This window comes from Manis javanica, chromosome 11 (genome assembly GCF_040802235.1).
Source record: "Manis javanica isolate MJ-LG chromosome 11, MJ_LKY, whole genome shotgun sequence".
Lineage (NCBI taxonomy): Eukaryota > Metazoa > Chordata > Mammalia > Pholidota > Manidae > Manis > Manis javanica.
In genome coordinates this window covers 29,405,758-29,415,719 of record NC_133166.1, presented here as the reverse complement: position 1 = coordinate 29,415,719, position 9,962 = coordinate 29,405,758, and the positions used below count along the sequence as shown (strand labels likewise).

Below are 9,962 nucleotides of genomic sequence, written 5' to 3'. Positions count from 1 at the left end.
CTGTGTGATGATTCTACTTTGGCAAGAATAGGATGAGGATGGAGTCGGGTGACATGAAGTGCCATTTAGAGAAGCATCCCTATGAGATGTGACCAAACCTCCTGCTCAACTGACTCTGAAAAGTGCCAGGTAACAAGCTCTCAATAGCTACATCATAATGACATCAGCAGTAAGGCAGAAAATGGTGGGCCAGATACTTTCCCGAAGCCCATATTTGCAGAATTATGGACTGTCTGCACTGTTCCTTCAGCATAACTCTCCCCAGAATAGGGTGCCCACTTCAGGCTCTGATGACATGCTCCCTGGGATGGGGGGCTCCTACCTCCTGAGGCAGATGAGTTCCACTCTGGAAACACACAAGTGCTAGAAAAGTCTTCATACTAAGTGTCACTGGCTCCTCACTGGCACCTTTGGAACTATTTGAAGTCTGCTCTTTCTGTCACATATGGCCCCTCAGGAACTGGAGGGGACCCCCAGGCACAGCCCCGTGAGCACCCCCTAGTCCAAACATCTCCACTCCTCTTGGACTCCTCAGCTGATGTGCTTCTTGGCCCTTCATTCTAGATCATCTGGGTCTTTTCCCAAAATAAATGCAGGCCTCTAAGTGTGGCCTGCCATCCCCAGTCCTCTGGACCCTGGGCCTTGTCACTGGGACCCAGTTGTCCCTATTAGCAAGGATTTGTGGGCAGTCTGGTTTGAGTTTACTAGGACAGTCTTTAACAACCATGTGTCCCTGAGCACATTTATTTTTCTACCGATGCCCTTGTGGCATACTCTCAGTGACCATGGAAGAGCCCTTTTCCAGCTTGGTGTCGGCGGGGAGTGACAGAGAGCATGCCTGGACTGGGTCTGAGGCTTGGAGCCCTGAGATTACCCAGGAAGACAGACTCATTTTCCTTAAGTGTCTGTCTTGTTAATTGCTCACTGAGATATACGGAGAAGGAGAAGACACAAACTGAATCATGGGCCTGCTTGCCAGAGAATGCATTAGTGCCTTAGTTCTTAGTTCCCGCTGGAGTGGCCCTGAGGAGCAGGAGAGGCTTGGCAACCTTGGACAGTCCCTGTCCTGGACCCTCCAAACAGGACAAGCATAAGGGGTTCTCTGTGCCTAACGCAGTGTCCTCTGGCTTCCCCAGCCACTGGGACACATTAACATCTATGCCTAAATTAAGTGGCTCTGAGCCCTCCCCCGTGTTGCTAGCAGGGATCTGAGTTTTATCAACGGATTCCCTCCCCAGACCCCTCTGGGATTCCCAGGAGTGCTCACACATGTCCCTGTTTACCTGCTGCTCTTTGCCTGGAAGCAGAGGCTCAGATGTAACCCTAGAGACCGGTGTCTAACTTCTGATGTCCCTGCCCCTTGCTTCTCTCTCCGGGTCTTCTGCCTCCCCAGCCTCTCTGTAGCTCCTGGGTGGCCAGGGACCGTGGTAACAGCTTCCCAGTAAGATGCCATGTGTCCAAAGTGATGAGAGAGTCCCGTTCGGACCTGGTGTGACAGAGCAGCCAGGGCCTCGGGGCTGTAGAGCGCCCCGGTACAGCTGCCGATGTGGATTCAGTGTGTTGTGGGTGGCCATGGGGGTTGAGTGAGCGCCAAGGTGTGCATGAGACAGGCCGTGAGGCAGGGTGGGGATGTGGGAAGCAACATCCCCTATACTGGAGGAATCACACAGAGGGACTTGGATGGGAGGGCCCTGGCTGCACCCTCAGGTCCTGGAGCTCCTCAGTCCTGACGTGCACCAGCTTTGCTTCCTATCTGAGCCCCAAAGCAAGTAATGGGATTTGGAGATGATTTTTTCAAATGTCAAGAAATGTGCCAGAAAGAGCATATGTGCCTATGATGAGCTAGCCACACTCATACTTGAAGTTTTGGGGTAACAAAATCTTTCAAAACAATGAGCCCATAAATTTAAAAAGGAATCTTTGGGCACGTGAAGGGCAGGATTTAGCCCAACCTCTCACTGTAAGCAAGATTCAATGAAAAGGTGTTCTGGCTGCTCGGTGCCCCCTGGGTGGGAAGCTAGGCTGGGTGTCCTGCTGGAGGTGGGATACTGGAAGCCGGATGCTGGGTGGTCTCTCAGAAGCCTGTGCTCAGGTTGGCCCTGTTGGGTGAACCCTCTGAATCCCTTGTGGGGGCCACAGGCTCCATGACCTAGTCCCCCTCAGCTCCTGCAGCTCCTCACCTAGCAGGTGCCCCTCCATTGCCTGCGGGGTGGTGGCAGGAGCCTAACACTTAGCCACTGTGCTGGGAGGGGCCGGCAGGAGACCCACAGCTGGCTGGCTTTCTTGGAATACCCTTTATCAATCAGGTAGGGGTCCCCATCATTGCCTTTGGGGTTTAAGGGATTTTAAATGAGGTGTGTTTTAACTGGACAGCTTTTAGAGAGAATTTATTTGGGACCAAGGGAAGTCAAGGGGTCTGCAGTACTCCCTCCTATGGGAGCCACCATATCAGCCCAAGACCACGGCCGTCTGTCAGGCCTTCTTGGTTAATAAGGACACCATCTCTAGCTTCCAGCTTTTGCTTTGGCTGTGATGTGGTTGAAGGAAAATGGAGGATTTATAAGGTGCCAAGAGCCCAGTTGAGTTCCTGGTTTTGATGAATGGACAAACTTACACAGGATAGAATATAGAAGGGAGAACAGATATGAGGAAAGTGGTTTCAGTGCCACCCCAGAGGAGGATTTCTCACCTGGGCAGAGTGTAGGGAACCTCAAAGGATGGCAGAAGCCAATGTGGGGCACTGGAAGGTGTGATCTCGCTTATTTAAGAGAAATGTATTCATCTACTGATGGACACTTAGGTTGCCTCCATATCTTGGCTGTTGTAAACAATGCTGCAATAAACATAGGGGTGCATACATCTTTTTAAATTAGTGTTTTTGTTTTCTTTGGGTGAATATCCAGAAGTGGAATTGCTGGATCAGATGGTATTTCTATTTTTAGTCTTTTGAGGAACCTCTGTAATGCCTTCCACAGTGGCTGCCCAAGTTTCCATTCCTACCAACAGTGGAGGAGGCTCCCTTTTCTCCACATCCTCACCAACACTTGTTATTTCTTGCCTGTTTGGTATTAGCCATTCTAATAAGTGTGAAGTGATACCTGATTGTGGTTTTGATTTGCATTTCCCTAATGATTAGTGATGTTGAGCATCTTTTCATGTGTCTGCTGGCCATCTGTCTGTCTTCTTTGGATAAAGAAGTTGTGGTATATATACACAGTTTACTCAGCCATCAAAAGAGTGGAATCTTGCCATTTGTGACAACATGGAGGGACCTAGAGAATATTATGCTAAATGAAATAACTCAAAGAAGGACAAATACCATGTAATCTTATATCTGGAATCTAAAAAACAAAACAGATGAACTAACGAACACTCAAAAACCAGAAACAGACTCATAAATACAGAGAACACCCTGGTGGCTGCCAGAGGGTAGGAGGATTGGGCTGGGTGGGGTTGGTGAAATAGGTGAAGAGGATCCAGAGGTACAAACTTCCAGTTATAAAACAAGTACAGCAAAGGGCATACAGTCAATAATATTGTAGTATCTTTGTATGTTAACAGATGGTAGCTATATTTATTGTAGTGAGCATTTTGTAATGTATATAATTGTTCAATCACTGTGTTGTACACCTGAAACTAATATAATATTATGTCAACTATGCTTTAATTAAAAATTTAAAAGCTAAAAAAATTAAAGAAATGCAGACTCAAAGCCTGCTGGGATAAGGCCTTATTCAAGCCCCTTGTCCGCATCCAGAGATCCCAACTGAGGCAGAAGGCACCACCCAGGCAAGACTCAGGGAAGGGGAGCTCTGAAAGCCTGATATGCCCCCCATTTCCTGCCTTCTCCTGGCTCTGGATGAAGATTCTAAGTAATATCCTCCCCCTGTAACCCCAGGATTATAAATACAAGCGACAACATACACATCACAGCACTCTGGCATGCAGCTTCTCAACCTCACTGCTGCAGGGAACAGATTTGAGCTGGCCCACATGATCTGTTTTGACACATAAAACTCAAAGCCTATTGCTAGGCGTGGACTGCACATGGTGAGCCCCAGCCACACAAGTATGCCAAGAAAGCGCCCGGGGTGTTTCTGGTAAAACTTCAGTGCTGCTGCCTCCTGAGGACCTGGATGCAGACATGGGGGCAGTGTGCTCCTGCCCAGGGCCCAGTGCACATGAGTCCTGCCTCTACTGGGTATCACTCAGGAACCACAGCTCCCACCCTGCTCATTCCCCTGGGGCCTCTCTAGAATATTCCATGTATGGCTGACTCAGGAAAGAGGGAAGGAGTTGTGTTTGTCCTGTTGGAGGGCTGGAAATCTCAGTGGCCCAAGAGCCCAGGGAGTGGGCTGTGTTCTCCAAGCTGCATTTCCCCCAAGGTTCACTGATCTGCTTCCATTTTCTAGGGAAAGAGAATTCGAAAATAAGTAAGTTGCAGACAACTTGCTGTTGGCAGCATGTATGAATTACATGTTTACTATTAAGGAATATAAGCTTAACCACATTATAAAACAATTCTCTGTGAAGCTTAAAATCATTCAATAGTTCTATTATTCTTACCTTGGTGGTGCACTGCTAGTTATTTACGTAACACAAATTCTAGTTCATCACCAATAATGAGTTTCTTTCTGTACAGTAATGTGGGGAGGGAGTGGTGAGTAATGGATACCTCCAAGGTAGCCAGAGGATAGAATATTCACATTTGAACTAACTCAAATGCCTACCTTCAATGCTAGCTGGGGGGAAGTTACATATTGGAAACCCTATTTTTGCAAATATGGTCACTACCCATTGTAGGGTTAACAGACAGGCAACTAAATCAATATCCATGAAGCTAAATTAATACTGGTGTGTAGTTCAAAGCCTAGCAGCTAATTACAACCGCAGCTGCTCAGGATAGCGTTCCTCACACCCGGCCAGTGTGCATTTGTGTGGGAGCTTGGCGACCTCAGTGCTGGCCAGACTTCTCAGGAGGGCTCAACGTCAGAATCCTCCACAGACTCTGAAAACACAATAAATTTAGTTTATGTCACATGATGGGAAAAATGGTATTTGTTAAAATTCCTCCTGGGAAGGGAAACATACTTGTCTGCAAAACATCCTTTGGTGCGTCCTTGGGCTAGAAGATGAGAGGGCCACCTGATTCCTGGCGGAAGGCCTGAGGGAAAGACGGGGGCAGTGTCCATCGCTCAGAGAGAGGAAGCGAGGGCCGAGCAGCCAGATGGAGACAGCCCTCCTTCAGCAATGCAACCTCTCTGTGTCAGCATCTCTGCTACAGCCTGAATTGTATCCCCCACCAAAATCCGTATGTTGAAGCCCCAATCCTTAATGTGACCATATTAGTATTTGGAGATAGGGCCTTGAGGGAGGTAACTAGGTTAAAGGAAGTCACAAGGGCAGGGCGCTGATGGGATCAGTATCCCTAGAAGAGACAGGAGAGCTGTGTGTGCTCTCTCTCCCCTGCTGCCGTGTGAGGACACCAGAAAAGGCCACAAGCTGGGAGCGGGTCCTGGGCAGAAACCAGCCCTGCAGGACCTTGAACTTGCACTTCTCAGCCTCCAAAATTGTGAGAACATACATTTCTACTGTCTGAGCCACACAGTTCATGCTATTTCACTATGGCAACAGGAGCTGATTCAATCCCCTGACTCCACCCATCTTCCCCTCCTTCCACCTTGCAAAGTACCCGAGTGCCAGCGGTGGGTCAATGGCCAAGGAGGGGCTGGGCCCTGTGCTCTGACTGATGTTGGGTGGGCTTAGGTGGACCTGAGGGCAGTATGAGAGTTGGTGGGTGTGAGAAGCTGGGGAGTGCCAGAAGCCTGGGGAGCTCGGAGATATCTCGTGTAACTGCATTTGGGAGCAGCAGGGGCCTCAGCCAAGAGGTTCCCCATGTATAAGATCAGCGTTAGTGACCTTGGAGGGTGACATGGTTGAGTGCTGGTAGGAAGGCCAGGGATGAAGGACAGGGAAGATGGGAACTGCATGTGATTTGTGGCTAAGAGCCAGAAAACACGTGTGCTCAGACAGTGGCCCAAGGAGGATGATCCCCGGACTTCCAAAGCCACAGGGGCAGTACCCCATGAGGACCGGTGCCGGGAGGTGGTGTCCTAGCGATGAGCCTCAGGAGGAAACCAGCTCAGGTTTCCCAGCTCATGGTGACAGGTATGCTCCTCCAGGCCCCCCAGGTCCTGCTTCCTGCTGCCTGAGCCCCCTAGGAAGGGGAGGGCTGTCCCAGTGGCAGCAGAGCCACTGGACCGGAGACCATCCTGGGCTCCCCATAGGGAGGCCACCTCCTACGTGTTCCCTACTTTTCTCCCATCATATTCCTCCCAGCCATGCCCAGCCCCAGCCTTGCCTTACGCTACCACTGCCACCCTCTTCCTCTCTGGCCCCCAGGCCACCTGCCAGGCACTGCTGCCTTGTCTTTATCTGGGGTTCCCAGGAGGGCAGCGGCACTGACGGCGTGTCACTGAGCGGGCCTGTGTGGTCGGCTCTCCGTGTGGTGTCCACACCCTAGCAACGTGGCTTTGCAGCCCCTGCACCAAGAGCTGGAGCCTGTTCCCTCACCCCTGAGCCTGGGCTGGCCTTGTGATGTGCCTTGGCCGGTCAAATGAGGCGGCAGTGACTCCTGACAGTCCTGAGCTTCCAGAGGCCTCATCTATTTCCTCTCTGCCTTGGCATGAAAACAAGCCCAGATCAATGAGAGACCACAGAGCCCAGCCATCCAGATGAGCCCCAGGAAAGACTCTGTGTGTCTTCTTCTCTCCTTCCAGGGACACCAGTCGTAGGATTTAGGGCCCACCCTAACCCCAGGACAATTTAATCCAGAGAGCCTTCCCTAACTACATCTGCCAAGACCCTCCCTATTTCCAAATAAAGTCACATTCTGAGGCTCCAGGCAGATATGAATTTGGGGAGACACTGTTCGGTCCACCACACTCCCCATGGTCTGCCCTCTGCCACCCGAACACATGTGCTTCCTCTGCCCCTGCCAGCCCTACAGAGATCCTGCGCTGTCTGCGCCCACCCCGCCTCTGCTTCATTTCAGGTCCAGCAGCCCACTCCTTGCTCCACGCTCTCCACGCCTCATCCCAGGTCAGGGTGTCCAGACTCCTGACTCTCCTGTTCATCCCACTCTAGGCCACCCAGTGTCCAAGTTCCTCTTAAGACAGGCCCCTGGACACTGAACATGTCACTGTAGCCATGGGGGAGCAGTAGGGGAGCAGCCACCCCTGAGTCTGGGCTCTGGCACGAGTCGCCGCACACTCGGCTGGGGCTTCTCCAGTCTTTCTCCAGCCCTTGTTTCTCACATGAGCTGCCTCTTCTCCTCCATCTTCAACTCTCCCAGTTGATTTTTTGCCCCCAAATTCAGGATGTTGCATTTACTACTGTGAGATCCCATCTCCAATCTCTGGACCTGGTACTTCAGTCTCAAGAATGGAGAATTTGGACTCGGTGTTGCCCTGTGCTTCTCGCTAAGGCCTTGCTTGGGGGAAAGCACCAGAGTGCTGTGTAAACTGCCAGCTTTGAGGCCTCAGGCCTGCAGAGGTGATTTTTCGGCTCCCCCTTAACTCTGTTCTAGGCATCCCCAAGCCACCTCCAGCCCCAGGCCAGGCCCACAGAGGGGACAGTTGGCCCTCATGCCCTGCCTTCATGGTACCCAGGGACCAGCTCTCTTAAACTGAAGGGCCCTGAGTCAGAAATTCAGAGAGAACAGACATCTGCCTGTTTGAGTCCCCCTACCCAGACCTCCAAGTCTTCATTTAGGAAAATAAGAAAACACAAAGGTTGAGGCCCCTTGGGTTAAAGACCCAGCATCTCAGGCCTAAAATGACCTTCAAGATCCTAAAAGCAAGGCGGAGCAGGTGTGGTCCAAACAGGCAGCTGTCCGGGGGGCCGTTTGCATCTCCCCAGGCCCTGGCACCTTACCAGGGCCCGACCTCTAGGACATCCCCGTGCATTTTGCACTGGGAGCTTCAAATTTTACAAATTAAGAAACTGAGGGCAACAGGAAGAGAACTCAGACTGGCCAAACTCCAGCCCCAGGGCTCTCCCTGCACGCACAGACCAGCCGCCGTCTCCACCTGGCTGGAGGAGCAGGAAGGGAGGAGAGGTGCGGAGCTGCCGGCCAGCTCTTCCCTTCCCCACCTCAGCCTCTCGTCTCCACCCAACCTTGCTTTCCACACAAATTAGGAAGCAGTTCTGCCAGGTAGGACTTGCTCAGCTCCCCTTCCCTCTGGAGGCTCCTCTCAGGGCCCCCTTAGGTCAGAAGCTGGTGGCCACCCCTCCCCGCTGACCCCTGCCCCTGGGGCTCCCCTGCCCAGCCTCCCTGCGGCTCTCCAGGCAGCACCCTCCTCCCTCCATCAAGTTAACACACCTAGGCTGGATTTTCTAAGTATAAATTAACTAATTAATAAATACATACAGTAAAAACTCAAACACCACTGAGAAGTGCAAAGAAGGAAGTTAAAACAATCACCTGAGATTTCACCACCAACAGATAGTAACTGCTAACATTTTGGTGACTTCACAGCACCAGTCTCTTGAGCTGCTTTCTGTCTCTCACTCTCTCAATGAATATGATTTTACATGTGTCATACTATAAATGCACTTTAGTAACCTACAGTTTTGCCTAAACAATGTATAAAGGATATTTTCCATGTCAATAAATACAGATTTATGTCTTTGTTATTTTGGGCAGCCCAGTGTACTGTTTGCCCCATAACAAGAAATACTGGCAGACTGTGTATGAATTTTTGCTGTGACTCACACTCTTGAAGGATCTTTTTCTATCCATTGCTTGCTTGTGATCAGCCCCTTTCCATAAATTCCTGGATGTGGAGTGGCAGGTGAAAGGGCATATGTATTTCATGTCTCGACTTGACTGCCTGACAGCCTGAGGGGGCTGGGGCCTCCCACTGGGCCAGAGTAAGTTGACCCTCAGATGAATGGAAAGCTACTGCCAAGCAGGTACCCTAGACAGCTCAACTGGGCTCCGTGAGGGCAGGGGCCAGGCTCCCATCTAAGGGGAAGGAAGGCTTCAGGACTAGAAGGGTTAATTAAAGAGGGGCCAAGAAATTTATATACACCCAGAAATGACTGACAGGTGCTAATTTCTTCTTTGGTATTCATAGTGGTTTTCTGTTAATTAAGAAGAGAGAGAGCCCAGGGGAGGGGGGTGAGCCAGGCATCCTCGCATAGGCAGGTCAGGCCAGCTGCACATGTGGGGCCTTCTGGGAGTGAGGTGGCTGGGGCAGGGCTTGACCTTGAGGCCCAGAGAGTGAGGTGGACCAGCTCTGAGCTGGGGACAGCCAGCCTTCGGGGGCTTCCCTGGGCACCAGGCAGTACTGAGCATGGGGCAGGGAGCAGCTTCTAGGTTTCTTCTTTTTGAACCTGGGTGTCCGCTGGCCCCCAGAAGGGACTGGGGACACATGAGGCTTGGGTGGAGGCTTGAGGTCTCCCATTTCCCAGAGAGTCCTTTCCGTATCCTTGGGCAGGGGCCAGGTGGGCAGCATTCTTCCCCCATGGAGAAAATGAGGCTGCTCTGAGGTCTGTAGAGTGAGCATACGCTTGCATGAGTGTGGTGTGTGGGGAAGGTCCTGCCCTCTGTTCTTGGGCCACACGAGGACAGGTACAAGGTGGAGACTGCCCCAGGCACCTGCTTCTGGTCACCCTTCATCTCCTGCTCATGGCTCCCCTTCCCCTGGAAGCTGGGACTGAGCTGGCACTCTAGTCTGGGTCACTGTGGACAGCTGGGGCACCTGATGATGCCTGACCTGATTAGACAGCCTGGGTTTGGGTGTGTGTACATGTGTATATGTGTAAGTGTGTGCCTGGCATGTCTGTGTGATCATGAGTGTGTTTTCATTTTCTTGCCTACATGTGCATCGTGTATATCATTATGCATGTGCAAATGTGTGTGTGTGAATGTGAGTGTGTGTCTGTTTCCTGATTGT

General features: G+C 51.2%; 1 long non-coding RNA gene across 1 annotated transcript; it reads right to left on the bottom strand.

Moving 5' to 3' along the window:
* Positions 1–215: 215 nt before the first annotated feature.
* Positions 216–8,565, bottom strand: LOC118973902 (uncharacterized). The gene is made up of 3 exons (XR_005063427.2): positions 8,486–8,565; positions 5,092–5,164; positions 216–5,008 (listed from the first exon to the last, which is right to left on the bottom strand). It is a non-coding gene; the product is annotated as an uncharacterized lncRNA (long non-coding RNA).
* Positions 8,566–9,962: the final 1,397 nt, after the last annotated feature.